This window comes from Macaca nemestrina, chromosome 5, assembly GCF_043159975.1.
Source record: "Macaca nemestrina isolate mMacNem1 chromosome 5, mMacNem.hap1, whole genome shotgun sequence".
In the NCBI taxonomy this organism is placed as follows: domain Eukaryota; kingdom Metazoa; phylum Chordata; class Mammalia; order Primates; family Cercopithecidae; genus Macaca; species Macaca nemestrina.
The window spans coordinates 153,393,517-153,413,368 of record NC_092129.1 but is presented as its reverse complement, the minus strand read 5'-3'; the positions used below and the strand labels follow the sequence as shown (position 1 = coordinate 153,413,368).

At 45.9% G+C, this 19,852-nt stretch overlaps 1 protein-coding gene across 3 annotated transcripts in view; it reads right to left on the bottom strand.

Annotated features, from left to right (window-relative positions):
• The window catches only part of LOC105498593 (tripartite motif containing 26), a 151,177-nt gene that overhangs the window by 17,525 nt on the left and 113,800 nt on the right, over window positions 1-19,852 (bottom strand). For 2 of the 3 annotated variants that reach the window (XM_011770757.2, XM_011770758.2), the window contains exon 1: window positions 11,743-11,874. The exons of the other annotated variant lie outside the window; for it this stretch is intronic. The gene's annotated coding sequence lies outside the window, so the exon portion shown is untranslated. Of the gene's footprint in view, window positions 1-11,742; window positions 11,875-19,852 lie in introns of those variants that run through there. 3 annotated transcript variants of the gene reach the window in all.

Sequence of the window (19,852 nt, the reverse complement as noted above, 5' to 3'; positions counted from 1 at the left end):
TGAGATAGTCCCCATAGTGCCAAAGCACCAACGAATGGATTACTTTCTGACATACCTTCATAAGGAAGAGATCCAGTGGTTACCTTAACTAAGTGACCAAATCCAGCGTCATCAGCAGATGGGGCAAAGTGGCATGTGCTTCCCGGCATGGCACTATATGAATCACACAACATTACCTATGAAGTTTTTGTGCCAAAAATGTTTGCCTTGAATGAATCTAGTCAAGTCTTTAGCTCTAACTTCCAGTTTATAAAAAATATAAAGGAAAGGAGTACTCTGAAGTATGTTACAACTGAAAAAGTACCGATGGAGGAGTTAAACCACACCATGAGGAAAGAATCAGATGAATCCAGAATGCTGGACAGCTCACATGGCAACTGGTCTAGTCTTTTAAAAAGTCAATGTCATAAAAAAACTTCAAAGGAACTGCTCTTGATTTTTACAGACTAAAGAGAAATAGTAAACAAATGTAATACATGAACCTTGATTGGATCCTGCAAAAAAAAAAAAAAAAGTTATAAAAATAGTCTTGGAACTATTGTGGGAAATTTGAAAATAGATTGGCTGTTGGATCATGTTAAACAATTATTTCCTTTCTTTTATTTATTTATTTATTTTTTTTTTTTTTGAGACAGGGTCTTACTCTGTCCCCCAGAGTGCAGCAGAACTATCTTGGCTCACTGCAACCTCTCTGCCTCCCTGGCTCAAGCAATCCTCATATCTTAGCCTCCCGAGCTGCTGCAACAACAGGTGCACGCTACCACACTTGGCTAATTTTTAAAGGTTTTTGTAGAGAAAAGTTCCCACTACATTGCCCAGGCTGGTCTCGAACTCCTAGGCTCAAGCCATCCTCCCACCTCAACCTCCCAAAGTGCTGGGATTATAGGCATGCGTGACTGCACCCTGTCTAAAATTATTTTCTTAATGGCATTTATTGAGGTTATGTATGAGAATGCCTATACTTATTTATTTATTTACATATTTATTTATTTTTGAGATGGAGTTTTTCTCTTGTTGCCCAGGCTGGAGTGCAATGGCGCAATCTGGCTCACTACAACCTTTTCTTCCCAGGTTCAAGCGATTCTCCTGCCTCAACCTCCCTAGTAGCTGGGATTACAGGCGCCCACCATCATGTCCGGCTAATTTTTGTATTTTTAGTAGAGATGGGGTTTCATCAGGTTGGCCAGGCTGGTCTCAAACTCCTGACCTCAGGTGATCCACCTGCCTTGGCCTCCCAAAGTGCTGGGATTACAGGTGTAAGCCACTGCGCCCGGCTGAGAATACTTGTATTTCAAGGCAGTGGATGCTGTAGTATTTAGAGCCTCACGTCTCCCACCCAATTTGAAATGGTTCGGCAAAGCAAAATAAAAAGCTAGAAAAGTTTTCTGTGGAGAGGGAGCTATAGTTTTCTATCACATTCTTAAAGGGGTCTGTAGTAACCATCAAAAATGGTTAAATCACTGATACAGCGATCATGGTGCTTGACACCTTGTAGAAGCTCAATACACATTTACTGAACAAATGAATGGATTCAGGGGAACTGCAGACAACGTTAATTGTATACAACCATTTGTTTTTGAGAGTCTGCCGTAACTAGATAAACGAAACACAGTACCACTTCTATGACCAATCCCTTCCCTTGCTTATACAGACTCCTTCTGAGGAAACTGAGGCTCAGCAGGGTTAAGCAACTTGCCCAAGAGCACATGGCTAGGAAGCAGTGTCTGGTGCCAAAGCCTCCGCTCAATCCACTACACTCTCTTCCCTACCCAAGCACACTGTAAAATGGGGTCTAATACCAGCTCCTTTGTTAGGAAGCTCAGATGAGGTCATCTACATGGAAGGGCTTTGTAAGCTGAGTAATGCTGACAAAATAAAAGGGGCATATATTCTGCTGATACTGACCAAAGCACCCTAGCCTTAGCTATGACTAACTTTCACATATGGGGTGAGCAATAAAGGGTCCCTGTTGGACAGTAGTTTTCTTTCTTAGTGATGGAGGATCTCAAGATTTCCGAATTAGGAGAAATGAGGTTGAGTATGAGAGATGTGAGCAGACCCGAATAACCGCTCCCCTTCCCCATACACAATTCTGTCAGGTCCGATGCAAAATTCACCCTCTCCAAAAACTCTTCCCCAACTTGCCACATGCTGCTATGGTTCTGCCCTATTTTTCATGCCTTCAGTATATTCTCTGTGATTATCTCAACAGGTTTCCACAATAAGAAATAAAACCATTACCCTTCTCTCCATTCCTGGCTCCTGGACAGACAGAAACCAAAATTAGAGCCAAAAAAAAAAACCTCAGAGATGACCCACTCCACCCCCACTCCCTTTACCCAGATGAGAATTCTGAACCTGAGGAAGTCTCTTCATGAACTGCCTTGCACCAGAGGTCACACATCCCTGCTAGGGGTGAGGGGGCATTCTTCTGTCTCTTCAATAAAACAGAAGCGGTCAGGCACAGTGGCTTCCGCCTGTAATCCCAGCACTCTGAGAGGCAGAGGCAGGTGGATCACCTGAGATGGGAAGTTTGAGACCAGCCTGACCAACATGGAGAAACCCCTTGTCTACTATAAAATACCAAATTAGCTGGGTATGGTGGCACATACCTGTAATCCCAGCTACTCGGCAGGCTGAGGCAGGAGAATCACTTGAACCCAGGAGGCGGAGGTTGCAGTGACCTGAGATCGTGCCAACTGCACTGCAAAAGTTGGCACGATCTCAAGAGCAAAACTCCATCTCAAAAAATCTCAAAAAATAAAAAATAAACCAGAAGCTAGCTGCAATTCTTTTTTTTTTTTTTTTTTTTTTTTTTTGAGACGGGGTCTCGCTCTGTCACCCAGGCTGGAGTGCAGTGGCTGGATCTCAGCTCACTGCAAGCTCCTCCTCCCGGGTTTACGCCATTCTCCTGCCTCAGCCTCCCGAGTAGCTGGGACTACAGGCGCCCGCCACCTCACCCGGCTAGTTTTTTTGTATTTTTTAGTAGAGACGGGGTTTCATCGGGTTCGCCAGGATGGTCTCGATCTCCTGACCTTGTGATCCGCCCGTCTCAGCCTCCCAAAGTGCTGGGATTACAGGCGTGAGCCACCGCGCCCGGCCGCTAGCTGCAATTCTATAGAACTAGGAAGATGATGGCAGGGCGCGGTGGCTCACGCCTGTAATCCCAGCACTTTGGGAGGCCGAGGTGGGTGGATCACGAGGTCAGGAGATCAAGACCTTCCTGGCTAACATGGTGAAACCCCGTCTCTACTAAAAATACAAAAAAAAATTAGCCGGGGGTCGTGGCGGGAGCCTGTAGTCCCAGCTACTTGGGAGGCTGAGGCAGGAGAATGGCCTAACCCGGGAGGCGGAGCTTGCAGTGAGCCGAGATCTCGCCACTGCACTCCAGCCTGGATGACAGAGCGAGACTCCGTCTCAAAAAAAAAAAAAAAAAAAAGAACCAGGAAGATGCAACAAACAAGCCCTGCAATGTCCTGGTACCCTCCCCATAGGCAGAACTAGAGACACTCCGTACCTTTCTCTAAGAGGTTCCCCTTTCCCTGAAATCCACCCCTCCCCGATAAGTCTCTGGATCTCATAAATACCTAATCTGCATATGTCAACAGACTGGCCAAGGTGACGCCACATAATTTCAAGATGCGGATGCATGCACGATTATTGGCTCCAAGAATAATCATTATGAGCCGCAAAAACTAGCTGAGAGCCGAGCACGGGGACTTGCGCCTGTAATTCCAGCACTGTGGGAGGCTAAGGCGGGAGGATTGCCTCAGCCCAGGAGTTTGAGACCAGCCTGGGTAACACAGTGCGATGCTGTCTCTAAAAAAAGAAATTAGCTGAATTAACTGGGCATGATGGCACATGACTATAGTTCCAGCTACTTAGGAAATTGAGGCAGGAGGATCTCCTGAGCCTGGGAAGTTGAGGCTGCAGACAGCCATGATTGCGCCACTGTACTCCAGCCGGGGTGAAACTCCGGCCTGCCTCTGGCTCCTAGATGCCACCCAGAGAGGTGCCCTGGTAGACACTGAATCCCAGATGTGGACTCTGGGGTCCAAGAAAGTGAATAGAGAGGCCTGGGTTTGTACCCTGGCCTCCAGGGTACCAGTTCAGGACTCTCTTGAGTATCCCAAGCCACTTCTCAAGCATATGTCCGGACCTCCAAACAAGAGCAAAGCACCTGTAATCCCACAGCACTTAGCCTACAGCTCCACTCCTTGTGGGTACTCCATTTAAGGGCTCTTGGGGTCCCAGATTCATGCCCGTATTTTAATCTGAGATAAGCAAACTCTCCATGAGGTAAACTTCCGTGAGACACCTCTAACAAACCCGGAGAAGCCAGAATTCAGGGCAAAAAGCAACTGATCTGGATGTGCATACTAGGAGTGACTGCACCCCTACTGGCCATGTCAAAGGCCTGGATCCCAGGCTGTCCCAGGAGATCCCAGTGACTGGATGACACGTTCCTGTGGTCACACTTGGCTGACTTTCCCCACGGAGCTGAGCATCAGTGGTGCTCTGAAGCACAGTGCAGGCCACAAAAACCACCAGGGCTCTGAACGCTAGAAATCCCCACAGGGCTCAAAGAGGGGCAGGAGGTAGCAGCCAGCTGGGAGGTGGATGAGACAAGGCTTTAAAGTGCCCTGGTCTTGCAGCTGACCCACAGGGGAAAACTGGGAGTTCCTCATATTTGTGCCTGAATATTTGTCTAACGTTGAATCAAGAACTAAGCTCTCTCTTGTCTAAAATATTCCTAAGTGTCACTTGGTGCTTTGCACCAAATATAGGAAGGAATCCTTTATCATCTTGTGGGATGGTTCAAACCCTAACTACACATCAGATTTGTAGTCTTCAAACTGGTGAGTCTTCAAAACATACCCAGACCAACTGAATTAGAATCTCCAGAGGTGGCCCAGGTTCTGGTGTTAAAAAACAAACTTCCCAGGAGATTCTAAAGTCTATCAGGACTGTGAATCACTAGAACCCCCTTATTTACAGAGGAGGAAAGTGAGTGCCAGAGCCTCGGACCAATTTGTCCAGCAGCAGAGCTGGCTGGCAGCAAGGACAGCGCTAACACGAGGTGCAGTGAGGTGCACCTCCCAGCTCTGGGCTCCTTCCACTCCACCATACACTGCACTTTGGTGCCTGGAAAATGAACTCTCCCCTGCCCATATGGAGTGCTGTGGAGGGTAGCCTCACAGGCAGAGGAAATCAACTGCCAGAGAAAGGGTAGTGGTGAGTTTGAGGAGTTGACAATTGGCCACAGGTGGAGTGCAGTGAGGAGAGCAGAGGGAGGGTGGAGAAACAGGAGGGAACAGATTATGCAAGACTCTGTGACCCAGGTTAAGAATTTTGGACTTTATCCTAACAGCCCTGGGAAGCCTTTGAGGGTTTAAGCAGCAGGATGTTAAAATTTATTCAACAGCTAGCAGATGTTTGTTTATTAGGTGCCTACTATGTGTCAGGCACTGAGGTTACAGCAGAGAACAAAAATGGCAAACTCCCTGTCCTACCAGAACCTACATCCAGTGACCTAACTGAGGAATCCTTTAGAAGCTGAAATCAATCAGATCCAACTGTGGGATCATCAAATCCTCAAGGGTTTCCAGATTTACATAAACCTCTTCTCTCCTTTGCTGCCCCAGTGCTGCAGCCACTCTGGCCTTTTGTTCCGCAAACACACTCGGTCACATGTTAAACTGCCAATCTGCCCGGATGACCAACCTGGTTAAACCCCTCAATGGCTTTCTGGTGCTCCAGGAATAAAGTCAAAACTCCTGCCCTTCCTTTCTTCTGTGAGGAGGCTGTCTCAGGAGATCCTAGCTGGATCCCAGATAATCATGGCCCAGGCTCATTTCCTGCCACTTCCCACCTCACAGCCAAACCAAACCGCTCTCCATGCCTCAAAGTGCCATGCTCTTTCCTGGCTAAGCCCTTTGACAATGTAATTCCTTCTGCCTAGAACACCATCCCTTTCCCACTTAGCAAATGCCTTTTCTAGCTTGAAGTCTCAGCTGAAAGCCACCTCCTCTGGCAATTTTTTCCTGACCTGTCAGATTGGGTCCACATGTAGTCCAGTTAGATAGCCCCAAAACACCCCATGCTGCACCCTGTACTTCTCTGCAATTTTAAGTCCTGACTTATTAGTGTAATTACTCGCTTAACACCAGCTTTTCCCACCAAACAAGGAGAGAGATTGTGTCTGTCTCATCCCCAGAATCTACATAGTACTCGGCACAAAGTAGACAACAAAAACTGAGAAAACAAAGCACAAGCACAGAGTACCTGACACAAAGAAGATGCTTCCTACATGTCTGCTGAAGGAATGCGAACAATCTTAGTCACCTGCCTGTTCGCTCCAGCAAGATGGTAGTAAATTGGTAGAGAGAGAAGCAATTTCTTTGTATTCCCTGTAGCAGCAAGAACAGTGGGCTGCACGTCACCATCAAATCATCGTATTCAAGGTTTCGCTCCAGGAACTTACAAAAACCAGGAGAAGAAAAAACTGTGTCTGAGAAAATGGTTGTGGTGGAGTAAGTTGTAACAGTGAGAATCACTCCTTCCCTTTTCTTTAGTTTCAGACCTAGGTATATACCCCATAAACGACAGAGTTTATTTTCTCAGGTTTTGAGCCTCTAGTGAATGGAATTTTTCCTTTTTTTTTTGCATGTATTTTTTGGGGGGGGGGGGCTGTCAACATGTTTGTGAGGCTCATTCATGTGATCATGAGCTGATTTTATTTAATTGCTGCTCTGTAGCTATATAATTTTTAATGCAGTCTGATAGCCATATGAGTTGTTTCCAGTTTGGGACAATGACAAACACTGCTTCTGTGAATATTTCTGCATACATGTCCTAGCACACACAGGTAAGATGTATCCTCAGTTTGACTAATCAGGTCAAACTGTTTCCAAAGTTGACTGTAGTGCTGTGTAGTCTGCCCAGCAGGCTACGAGCACTCATGCTGCCCCACAGCCTCACCAACACCTGATATTATCAGCTTTAATTTTTGCCACTCTGGAGGATGGGATATAGAATATGGGTGGGTGTGTGTGTGTGTGTGTGTGTGTGTGTGTATTTAACTCCCCAAAAGGAAACAGCATGAGAGAGGCCCAGTAACAGGCCAAGGAACCCTATAGCAGTAGACCAGATATTATGCTCCTCGACCCAACCAGTAAATGTTGTAAATGTTTATCTTTGGGGAGAGAAGGGGAAGGGCCCACCCAGCTTCTGTTCTTCTTTCCCTTGGTAACTTACCATCTATAAGTCAGTGAGATGGAGATATTCTAACCATTAATCCAGGGAAAGGGAGGAATCCAAGCCATCAGCTAGGGAGTTACTGCTTTTCATCAAATTTGAGACACCTGTGACATCACATTTTAGCATCTCTGAAATGTGATCAATGGCATGTCATAATTTAACTGGCAAAATTTTTTTTATGTGGAGCATAAAATAAGGGCACACAAAAGATTTGGTGGTGCTGTGGTTTGAACATGTCCCCCAAAAGTTCACGTGTTGGAAACTTAATTGCCAGTGTAACAGTATTAAGAGGTGGGGTTTTTAAAACCTGACTGGGTCATGAGGGTTGAACTCTCATGAATGGATTAATGCAATTCTTGCTAGAGACTATTGGCCTCCAGAACCGTGAGCTGAATAAACACGTTATTTTTTTTTTTTTTTTTTTTTTTTGAGGCGGAGTCTCGCTCTGTCCCCCAGGCTGGAGTGCAGTGGCTGGATCTCAGCTCACTGCAAGCTCCGCCTCCCGGGTTCACGCCATTCTCCTGCCTCAGCCTCCCGAGTAGCTGAGACTACAGGCGCCCGCCACCTCGCCCGGCTAACTTTTTGTATTTTTTAGTAGAGACGGGGTTTCACCCTGTTAGCCAGGATGGTCTCGATCTCCTGACCTCTTGATCCGCCCATCTCGGCCTCCCAAAGTGCTGGGATTACAGGCTTGAGCCACCGCGCCCGGCCATAAACACGTTATTTACAATTTATCCAGTCTATGGTATTCTGTTATAGCAAGAGAAAATGGATTAAGACAAGTAACATCTTAGATTTGGTGAGATGTGGCATATTTCCTAAAAAGTGCTGCCAGGATCATCCTTCTAGCACACAGGATCTCATCCTGTTATTCTCCTGTTTCAAATCTCCTAGCTGAGGCTGGGTTTGGTGCCTTATGCCTGTAATCCTAGCACTTTGGGAGGCTGAGGCAGAAGGATCCCTTAACCCAGGCGTTCAAGACCAGCCTGGGCAACATAAGGAGACCCTGTCTCTAAAAAAAAATAAGTAAATAAAAATAAAAATAAATTAAAAACAAAACAAAAAAACTCCTACTAGCTGAGGTCAAAACTGCACAGGTGGCCCAGGAGTGGTGGCTCATGCCTGTAATCCCAGCACTTTGGGAGGCTGAGGCAGGCGGATCATGAGGTCAAGAGATCGAGATCATCCTGGCCAACATGGTGAAACCCAGCCTCTACTAAAAATACAAAAATTAGCTGGGCGTGGTAGCATTCACCTGCAGTCTCAGGTACTCGGGAGGCTGAGGCAGGAGAATTGCTTGAACCTGGGAGGCGGAGGTTGCAGTGAGCAGAGATCGTGCCACTGCACTCCAGCCTGGTGACAGAGCGAGACTCTGTCTCAAAACAAAAACAAAACTGCACAGGCATCCTCCCCTGCCCTGCATCCGGCTGGCCCCAACTTACCCATCCAGCCCCAAATCCCTCCTCGTCCTACCTAATTCTCTGGCCATTAGATACACTGAACCAGGAAGACAGCCCCTTCTTCACTCCCCACTCTCCGCCCATTCCCTTGTACGTGCTCTTCTCTCCAGTCCAGCTCGTCCTTGAAAGCTTGAATACAATTTGTCCCCTTATCTGTGAGGAGTTTCCTGCGCCCATCCCATCTCTGAGTTGAATGTATCCCTCCTCTGGAGAGCTCCTGCAGCTTTGCATATACTGAATTTCTACAATAGCACTATCACCCTGCTTCATACAGTAGTACCCCCCGTTCGCTAAAGACCCATTCGTACAGGAGTCCCCTCAATCCTCAGGAGATGCATTCCAAAAACCCCAGTGGATGTCTGAAACCTATGTTTCTCCTACACATACACACTTGTAATAAAGTTTATAAAGCAGGCACAGAAATAGATTAACAATAATAACACAACAAAATAACTATAACTATATACTGTAATAAAAGTTATATGCATGTGGTCTCTCTCTCTCAAAATACCTTGTACTGTACTCATCCTTCTTGTGATGAAGGAACAGTGGGAGGGCAAGAGATTTCATCACGCTACTCAGAACAATGCACATGTAAAACTTACGAATTGTTTACTTCTGGAATTTTCTGTTCACTGTCTTTGGGCTGAGGTTGACCACGTGTAACGGAAACCACGGAAAACTAAGCCATGGATAAGTGGCTGTAATTGATAATTTTATCTCTCTCCCACCAGAATGTGAACCCAAAGGTCATGCCTCACTGGCCTTTTTATCTCCAATATCTGGCACAAAGTAGGGGGTCTGCAAATGTTTGTGAAATTAATGACCTCCTCTAATTCCAGAGCCCTGCCATCTCCATTCTTTCCCCTTTCACCACGCACCCTCCCTTTCCCACATTAAAATTCTGCTTCAGCAGCAGGCTTCCAGGGCTCTCCTTAGATTAGACATTCTTGGCCACACACATTACCTAGATCTCTGCTGGCCTCCCTCCACACACACACAATTTTGGGGGGAAGAACAAAATTCCATTTCTATCAAGCTGGCAAAATCTAATTCATCCTGATGCCAGCCAAATTATGTTTTTGTTTTCTAAAACCAACTTCCCATTCTCCGTGTCTTTTCTATTCTGATCCTGGGGGGTCCAAGTCTGAAGTCCTCCCGAGAAGCCTCAATTCAGACCATGGACTCTCTTCGGGGGTTTGCAGTGTCTTCTGTGGTGGTTACACACAATCTGAGTCCAACCTGTTACTCCCCTGCAGGAAGTGATATCTAAGAAGTCACCCACTGCCTTGGGCCTTCAGTCTCCTTACCTCTTAACAAGGGGAAAATATTTTGCCAAGTTTACCAGGCTATTTGAGGTTCAGGCAAGGTCACATAAGTACAAGCGTCTCATTAGCAAAAAGCTCTATAAAAATACTATGAAGGAGCACAGGAGCCAAAGTGAAAAGAGCTCCCAACAGCCAAAGCCGCAGTAATTTGAGCAACAAAATAAAGTAGTATTGGATTATAAACCAAAGTATAAAATAAATGTCCAAGTCTACAATGAAATTAATCACTGAATAAATTAATAAATGGTGGAGAAGAGAGAAACAAATATTCCATGCAGAATAACTGCAAATAATAATATGTAGGTCCTTGCCCTCAAGAAGGGGGAATATAACTCTCGGCTCCCTAGGTATGGGCTGCACTTAGTGACTTCCTTCTAAAGAGGGCAATACATGCAAACAGTAGAAAAGAGAGTAACTACAGTGGAGAAACCTGAAAAACACTCTCTCAGCCAAATCAACATTAAGTTATAAATCATGTTAGTACAAGCCCTTGACACGATGGGATTAAAATCGCAATCCACCTCTGTGGTCTTCCTCCCAGTTACGCATAAGCCCAGTCTCAGGAGAAAAACGTCAAATTCCAACACAGGGGCATCCTACAACATATACCATCAGTATTCTTCAGTATTGCCAAGGTCATCAAAACAAGTCTGAGAAACTCCCACAGCGAAGAGGAGCATCAGGAGACATGACAACTAAATGTAATGTGGTAACCTGCATGGGATCATGAAATAGAAAAAGTACTGAAGTAAAAACTAAGGAAATCTGAATACACTATGGACTTTGGTCAATAATAATGTATTGATATTGGTTCATTAATTGCAACAAACGTACCACACTGAGGTAAGATGTTAATAACAGGGGACCCAGCTTGGAGCATGTGGGAACTTTGTACTATCTTCTCAATTTTTCTGTAAATCTAAGTGTTGTAAAAAATAAAGTCCACTTAAACAATAAAATTGCAATTTTTGAAACATAAAAAGCCTATTTTTTAAGGTAATTTTTCTGAACTTGGGGAAAAACATGTTAGGGATTGTGATTTCAGCCAACAGTTAAAAACAGGAGGGTAAGGCATGCATAAATGAATGTCATTCTCCCCTCTTTTGAAGTACACACAAATCGTGGTGTCAAAATTTGAAATCTACTGGAGATTTGGAAGTGTGTCCTACCATGTACTCCACAAAGTTAAATTTACACTTTTTTTCTAAGGCCAAATAGGGAGAAAATCAGTAAGAAAAATGCTAATGGGCTGGAAGGAGTGAAAGCACAGCTCCAAGTATTTGTGGCTAAACCGGTTTACTCCGAACCAAAAAAAAAGAAAAAGAAAAAGAAAGCAAGCATGACACTTTGGTCAGGGAGCTGGATTAGTCGCCCATCTACCAGGCTCCAAGCAACCGGACGGTCATCCAGGCCCTGCTTACTTCTGGTTCCGCAGACTAGAATGGATGGGAGTCTGAGCAGGATACCAGAAAGCGAGAAAGACCCAAAAGGAGTGGGAGAATGGAAGGACAAGCAAACAGGAGGGATCCGGCTGGCAGAGAGGACGCAGCGAACTTGACCCCCTCCTGAGCCCGGCCGGGGGCCTGGCCCCGTTTTGAACCCGGGCCCGGCGGCCGCGCTGGGGTCGCCCCAAACCCGGGGCGCGTGCGAGACTGTTGCTTCGCTGTATCTCTCATTTGACACCCCCTACTCACCGGTCCCGAGCTCCGGGCCCCGAATCCCGGCCCGGGCCCCTCCTCTCTCGCGGCGGTCTGTTCCGGGTCCCGGTCCTCCACGAACAACCAGCGCGACAGCTCGTCCCCGCCCCGTAATCTCCCGGCTATTCGGGGCCCTTCGCCGAGATTTCTCCCGGACCAGCCCCAGGATTGGCTCCTGCCGAACTCCGCCTTCCAATAGGAACCTTAGTTTCTTTTACGTCACTGATCACCGGGCAAATCCCCAGCCAGCCGCGGGCGGTGGGGCACCAAGGGCAGCGAAATGGAAACTGAAATCAGGCGGGACAGAGGCTGCGCCAAGAGCCGCAGCCTGAGTTTGGCGCGTAATCGGGGTGGCCTGTTACACGGTATAAGGGATCAAATCCTAAGGCTTAGGAGGCCCGTACGTAGGACTCTTGAGAGTGCAATAATCCCCTTTGCACCTCTCGAGACCCCTCACTGCCCAACTCTGGCCTTGTGCTGGATCAGGGTCCGAGGGCAATTTGAGGCGAAGGTGGCGCTTGCCAGGTGCTCAACATTAAATACGAAGTCCCTTCCCCTAACGTGGCCTAAATTTGCATCCAGGACAAAGCAGGATTTTAGCAAGCTAATACTCTGAGACTTATTTACTAAAATTATCACTTCCTAGGTAAAATAACGTTCAATCAGACAGCCATTGTCACCATTCGACGGAAGGAAAAACTGAGGTTCCAGGAGCTTAAGGGTCTGGGCCCAGTTCAGGGGGGTTGTTTCCGCTCCTTGACGCTGAATTTAGAAACCAGAGGCTGCAAAGCGGGCCGAGACACGGGTTCCCAGGGTCCTTGGTGGGGAGGTTTCCACGAGGCTCGGGCGCGCCCCCGCCCACGGCCCCGGAAGCTGACGCCGCCAAAGCGTACGCCGCTGCCCAGCCTGCGCTCGCTTCCTGCTCTGCCTGCAGCCGCCGCGTCCAGTCCAGCTGCAGGGCCATGCCCTGTGCTGCTGTTGCCGTATCCCAGGCACCGCTGCGTCAAGATCCCCGTCTTCCCCGGCCAGCCAGGCGGCAGCGGCGTTCAACTCGTGCATTGGGCTGGCAGCAGGCTGGGAAGAGGCGGCGCAGGTTCTCCGGGTCAGCCAGTGCCCTGCTCCTAAGGGTGGAGATCTAGCTGAGGACACTGTTCGCCCGCCTAGGCAGTGGTGAGAGGGTGGGCTACAGTTGTTTGGGTATTCATGAATGGAGGAGCTCAGGGTCCTAGACCCTAAAACCTGCCGAATCTTCACCCCTCTTCCGCTGGGGGTAGGGAAATTTGCACTGTATTTAAGCAAAGTGTGGTGGAGTGGGCGGGACATTCAGAAGAAACCACGCCCACATTTAACATCCCTTGTCCTTCCCTTCTCCCTCAGCCCTGCATTTTGTCTTTTTCCCCTTGGTCCAGCAGTATAACTCACGCTGCCTCTCCAGGTTGGGAGTAGTGTAGACTTCACCTGCTGAGTACAACTCTGGCGGGCCTGTGCTCTGGAGGTGGTCTCAGCACATCCTACCTAGACCCTCTTGATACCTGCTTTTTTAGTTGATGCTGTGGGAAGAAAGTGTGTTTAAGATGCTCCTTAAATAATGCTGTGCCGCCGGGCGCGGTGGCTCACGCCTGTAATCCCAGCACTTTGGGAGGCCGCGGTCGGCGGATCACGAGGTCAGGAGATCGAGACCATCCTGGCCAACATGGTGAAACCCCGTCTCTACTAAAAATACAAAAATTAGCCGGTTGTGGTGGCACGCGCCTGTAATCCCAGCTACTCAGGAGAGGCTGAGGCAGGAGAATCGCTTGAACCCGGGAGGTAGAGGTTGCAGTGAGCCGAGATCTCCCCACTGCACTCTAGCCTGGGGACGGAGCAAGATTCCGTCTCAAAAAAAAGTAATAATAAACTTTAAAAAATTGCTGTGCCACTAAGCATTGTCTCCCTGTTCCGAGGTCTTTGGCCCATTCACAGGCCATTCTGGGCAGATTCCAGCCACAAATCCACCACCCCCCTTAAAATTCTCTATCCTCTCAGCACACTTAGAGGGGCATGGAAGACCCTTGGAGGGGCTGGAGCTCCTGACATAACAGCCCCGCTTAACTCTCTCTGACCTCCCTCAGGCCACTTCTCCCTTGGTACCTGTGCTTTCATCTTTCACCTGGTCTTGAAACTCCCTGCCCCAGCCCCTTTCATGGCTGCCTGCTTCTTGTCAGTCATGTCTCTGTTTAATTGGCATCTCAGAAAGGTCTTCCTCCCTCACCCAGTTGAAACCAGTTCCCCATCATGCATTATTCTGTTTCCCTTTCTTCATGCATTTGTTACCACTTGAAAGCACCTTGTTCATTTCTTTGTAAATGTGTTTATTTTCCATCTTCCTCCCCCTCAAGGTAACCCCCAAGAGAGTTGAGACATCACCTGTCTTCCACTCACATGGCTTCCATGTAAATAAATGTATGTTAAATGAAATGTGGGCATTTCTAAAGCTGCCTGGCCCAGCTTGGCTGGGTATCAGTCATGCACTGAGTCCCTCTCCCACCACACTACATCATGATTGGTGCAGCTTCTCAAGTCCAAGTAAGGGTAACAGCAGTGGACGCTGGGAACACAATTTCTGCTTTGTGGTGGAGGAGACAGCTTTGTAGCAGCTTCGTAGCTTTGTGCCCCTCTACAGCTTCCTGCTTCATTTAAGGTTCTGAAGCAGAGTTGAAATTCCTTCCTCTAGCTCTCCAGTTCTGTGGTCATGCCAGATGGAGGCCAGGGCAGCATATGGGGCTGGGTAAGAGCGAGCTAAACTACATGGGGTTGAATTCTCCAGTCTGCCACGTTCTGTGAGGCTTGGGGGCAGTTGCTCAACCTCTGTGTGCCACAAGTTCTTCTTCTGTAACATGGAAGTAACTAGATCTGCTTCGTACGGTTGTTATGAGGCTTAAATGTAAAGCTTTGAAATAGTGAATCAGTGCTGACTAGGCCAAAGGGTATGGTATAATTATTTGCATTTGAAATAAATATCTTAAATGGAGCAAGATGATTTAGTAGTTACATTCCTTGAGCAGCTCTGGTTTAATCTAAGGAGGAACTAAAGGCTGCTGTCTGAAAATGGGTTTGTATATGACAGGGTACAGGAAGTGCTACCCCAAAATATGGCACCTTGGAAACTGAGAAAACAGCAGAAACAGGAAGGTTTCTCTGACCTTCTCTTGCTCGTTTCTCCCCTGAAGCAGGCCATAGAAACTAGAGTTCCCCTTGCCCCTTCTTCCCTGAAGCAGGCCACAAAATCTAGGAAGGTCACTGTCTGACCTGCTCCCTCCTTCTTCCTCCTTAATCTGAAGGCCCTCATGTGACAGGCATCCTCTCCTATGCCCTGAGGGAGGGACTGTCACACAGGTATGCCAAGAAGAAACTGAATAGACAGGCCTTGCTAACTTTTCAGTTTATCACCGTTAGCTCATACACTTTTGTCCATGCAATCATACATCTGCCTGACTGTCCATACCACTACACAAATGTCCCCATTTCTTTGGGTTTTCGTTTCTGAAAGTTCCCATGTCATGTAAAACTTGAATAAAATAAATGCGCATGCTTCTCTCTTGTTAGTCTCTTCTTTTTTATTGGAGTCTCCACATAGACCTTGTGATGGGTAAGGAAAACATATTAGTTTTTTCCCCTACGTTTAGCATAAATATATTGAGCTAAAATATAGCATTCAGAATCTCAGGATTTTAAGAATACTAGAGTGCTTGGAAAGAGGCCTCCAAACAAAAAACAAGCAAACAAACAAAAAATTTGAAAACATGAAACTTCCATTGGTAAAGATGCAAAGAATCTGTTTGAATCTTTTGTGTGAAGGATGCCTTGGTATTAGGGCCAGAATGAATAAATGAATATCTGTAAAGGAAAAAGTAAAAGTTACATCAATGAAACAATTTTAAGCCAACATTTCTGTTTTCTGGTAGAGGCATAAGCTAATAAATAACTTTTGTGCTGCTAAAATCTGCCTGCTTTGTGCTAAGAATTGGCTGCAGGGTAAAAAATAACAGGTTTAACTGTCCTTTTTAAAAGGAAAAAAAAGGCATTTTGAATGCTAATAGCATTAACTACTGGGTTTTGAACAGAAAGCGTAGGCTGAACCAATCTCTTATATGACTTGGAATGTCATTTAAAATACTTTGTATTCCAAATTTGGTGACTTTTAAATGTCTATTAGCTCAAAAGTTAGTGAAAATATATTGTATAATATATAATGACAAATTCAACTTTTAAAAAAAAATTTTTTTTGTTTTTGAAACAGGGTCTCACTCTGTCACGCAGGTTAGAGTGCAGTGGTGCAATCATGGCTCACTGCAGCCTCTACCTCCTGAGCTAATGTAATTCTCCCACCTCAGCCTCCTGAGTATTTGGGACAGGTGTGTGCCACCATGCCTGGCTAATTTTTGTATTTTTTGTAGAGACAAGTTCTGGCCATGTTGCCCAGGCTGGTCTCAAACTCCTGGACCCAAGCAATCCTCCTGCCTTGGCCTCCCAAAGTGCTGGGATTACAGGCTTGATCCACCGCACCCAAACCACACTGTAGCATTTTCTAATAGGCCTATGTAAAAATTATCTAATTCTCTAGGGTAGTTTAACTTTGATTTAGTATTTTAGGGTATTTAGAGTACTCTTTAGGGGTAGACATGAACTTGTAGAAAAGTGATATCAATGCAAATGATTCTTGATCAATAGCAATGTCAATGAATTTTGTTCAGTGGAGGTATAGAAGATGTATGTCCAGTGTATGTATATTCAATCTTCTAAATTCTCTTTGAACTAGTTCTTTTTTACTAGTCTCTTGTTAGTACATCTTTGATACATGCTCACTTTTTCTTTGTATAGGATACTGTCATTGACTCTTAAAGATTATACTTTGGCAATATATTGCATTCTATTATTATGTCTCTTAATCTTATTATAACAATCTACCCTTCCCTTATTTTCATTCCATTAATTTGCTGGAGAAGCCAGTTAATTTATCCTGTAGAATGTTCCCCATACTAGATTTAGTTGATTGCTTCCTCATGGTATCAATTAACTTGTTCCTCTATTTCCTGTGTATCTTAGATTAAGTTTCATAAGATAATAAAGGATGCTATGTAGTCATCTCTCATTCTAAGCAATCAAACATTTTCAATATCTTTCACTGTGTGTCCCTAACCCAGATACTACTAGTCTCTCTCTCTGCTGTAGAGGTAAGCGTCAATCTGCATTTTTGTGATAATCATTCGTTAGCTTTTATTTTTTATTTACTTAAGAGGCTTTATCAGATTTGAGCTTTTGTGTGTGTATGTTTTTTTTTAGATGGAGTCTCGCTCTGTCACCCAGGCTGGAGTCCAGTGGCGCGATCTTGGCTCACTGCAATCTCCATCTCCTGGGTTCAAGTCATTCTCCCATTTTAGCCTCCTGAGTAGCTAAGATTACAGGCGCCCGCCACTACGCCAGGCTAATTTTTGTATTTTTAATAGAAACGGGGTTTCACAATGTTGGACCAGGCTGGTCTCAAACTCCTGACCTCAGGTGACTTGCCCGTTTCAGCACCCCAAAGTGCTGGGATTACAGGTGTAAGCCACCGCTCCTGGCTGGGTTCAATTTTTTAAGGAGAATACTTCAAAAGCAGTGCTGTGTACATATTGTATCACATTTAGAGGTATATGATCTCATCCCACTTTTAGTTATGGTAGATTTGATGGAAGATTCAGATATTGTCAGCCTGATCCTTCCATTCCCCAGTTTGTCAGTTATAGATTTACTGCCTCTCAGCTCCAAAAATGATCCTGAATATTTTAAATATGTTTTCTTTGCAAACTGGCCCTGAAGCTTTGTCAGTAGAGGGCACTGAAGAGTCATTGCAGGGAAAAACGATTTTGCTTCCTGGTTCTGGTGTGCTGTTTGCCAGGTTCCTGCAGTGAGTACATGGTTTCCCAGCACCTGCTCCTGCAGCACCCAAAACTTACCTAGTGTCCAGTTACTTCAGTCACAGTCAGCAACACCCAGCAGCGAGCAGCTTCGTTAGGCACCCCTCCTGAAGGGGTTTTATACTGGAGTGTGTCTGGTATGAACAGCTTTTGCCTGTACCCTAGAGAGTGGGTTTCCAGCAAGTTCTGCCATAGTAGAACCACCTTGATGTCTCTACTCTCGCTGACGAGGTTAGACCCCATCCTCTCTTGTTTTCTCAAAAAACTAACCATCTATAAATATCTACTCTCCTGCTTCAGCAATTTTATTTTTTACCGTTTCACTGAATTATTCTCATGAGCATACAAACATATTACAATATATCGCATTAAAAAACAAAACGAAACAAACTCCTTGATATCATACTTCTTTTTTTTTTAATGGAGTTTTGCTCTTGTTACCCAGGCTGGAAAGCAACGGCACAATCTCAGCTCATTGCAACCTCCGCCTCTGGATTTCAAGTGATTCTCCTGCCTCAGCCTTCCCAGTAGCTGGGATTGCAGGCGCCGCACCCGCCCCTGCGTCCACCACTCCCGGCTAATTTTGTATTTTTGGTAGAGACGGAGTTTCACCATGTTGGCCAGGCTGGTCTTGAACTCCTGACCGCAGGTGATCCGCCCCCCCCCCCCCGCCCCATCCCCCCCCACCCGGCCTCCCAAAGTGTTCGGATTACAGGCGTGAGCCACTGCGCCTGGCCAGTAACATCAGTTTTTAAAAGGATTTTGCTTCAGGTACTCTCCTAATTTCCTGCTCTACATTTACAGCAAAATTAGAAAATACTGTCTGTACTTGTTCTCTGTTTCCTTTTCTGCCCTTCTCTACTCAAAAACTGTGAAATATGTGTTCAAAAGTGTACATATAATCCATATACACATTTTAAAATATTGAGATAATAAAGTATATTATGTAATCATCTCTCACTCTAAGCAATCAAATATTTTCCAATATCTTTTATTATGTGCCCCTAACCAATAGATCACTCTCCCTCTCTCTTTGCTAGAGCTGCATTTTTTCGTAATAATCATTCCCTAGCTTTTATTTTTATTTTTATTTTTTGAGAAAGAGTCTCACTCTGTCACCCAGGCTGGAGTGCAGTGGCGCGATCTTGGCTCACGGCAACCTCCGCCTCCTGGGTTCAAGCAATTCTCTTGCCTCAGCCTCCTGAGTAGCTGGGACTACAGGCAAGTGCCACCACACCCAGCTAATTTTTTGTATTTTTAGTAGAGACGGGGTTTCACCGTGATAGCCAGGATGGTCTCAATCTCCTGACTTCGTGATCTGCCCCATCAGCCTCCCAAAGTGCTGGGATTACAGGCATGAGCCACTGCGCCAAGCTTTTATTTTTATTTTTAAGAGATTGGGTCTCACTTAGTCATCCAGGCTGGAGTGCAGTGTCACAATTATAGCTCACTGCAGCATGTGAACTCCAGAGCCCAAGGGATCTTCCCACCTCAGCCTCCAGAGTAGCTGGGACTACAGGCTCATACCACCATGCCTAGTGAGCTTTTCTTTTCCTTTCATTTCCTTTCTTCTTTTCTTTCTTTTTTTTTTTTTTTTTTTTTTTTGAGACAGAATTTCGCTTGTCACCCAGGCTGGAGTGCAATGGCGCAATCTCTGTTCACTGTAACCTCCACCTCCCAGGTTCAAGCAATTCTCCTGCCTCAGCCTACCAAAGTAGCTGGGATTACAGGTGCTCACCACCACGCCCAGCTATTTTTTTTGTATTTTTAGTTGAGACGGAGTTTCACCATGTTGGCTAGGCTGGTCTCAAACTCCTGACCACAGGTGATCCACCTGCCTCAGCTTCCCAAAGTGCTGGGATTACAGGCGTGAGCCACCACACCTGGCCCCAGTGAGCTTTTCTTATTGTTGTTATTATTGTAGAGATGATGTCTAGCTATGTCACCCAGGCTTGTCTCAAACTCCTGGCCTCAAGCAATCCTACTGCCTCACCCTCCCATAGTGCTAGTATTAAAGACATGAGCCACCATACTGGCCATCCTAGCTTTTCTTTATACTTCCTTGATACATGTATGTATCCCTAAACAGGATATTGCCTAGTTTTGCCTATTTTTAAACTTTGTATACATGGAATTGTAATGTACGTGTTCTTCTGTGACTTGTCTTTATT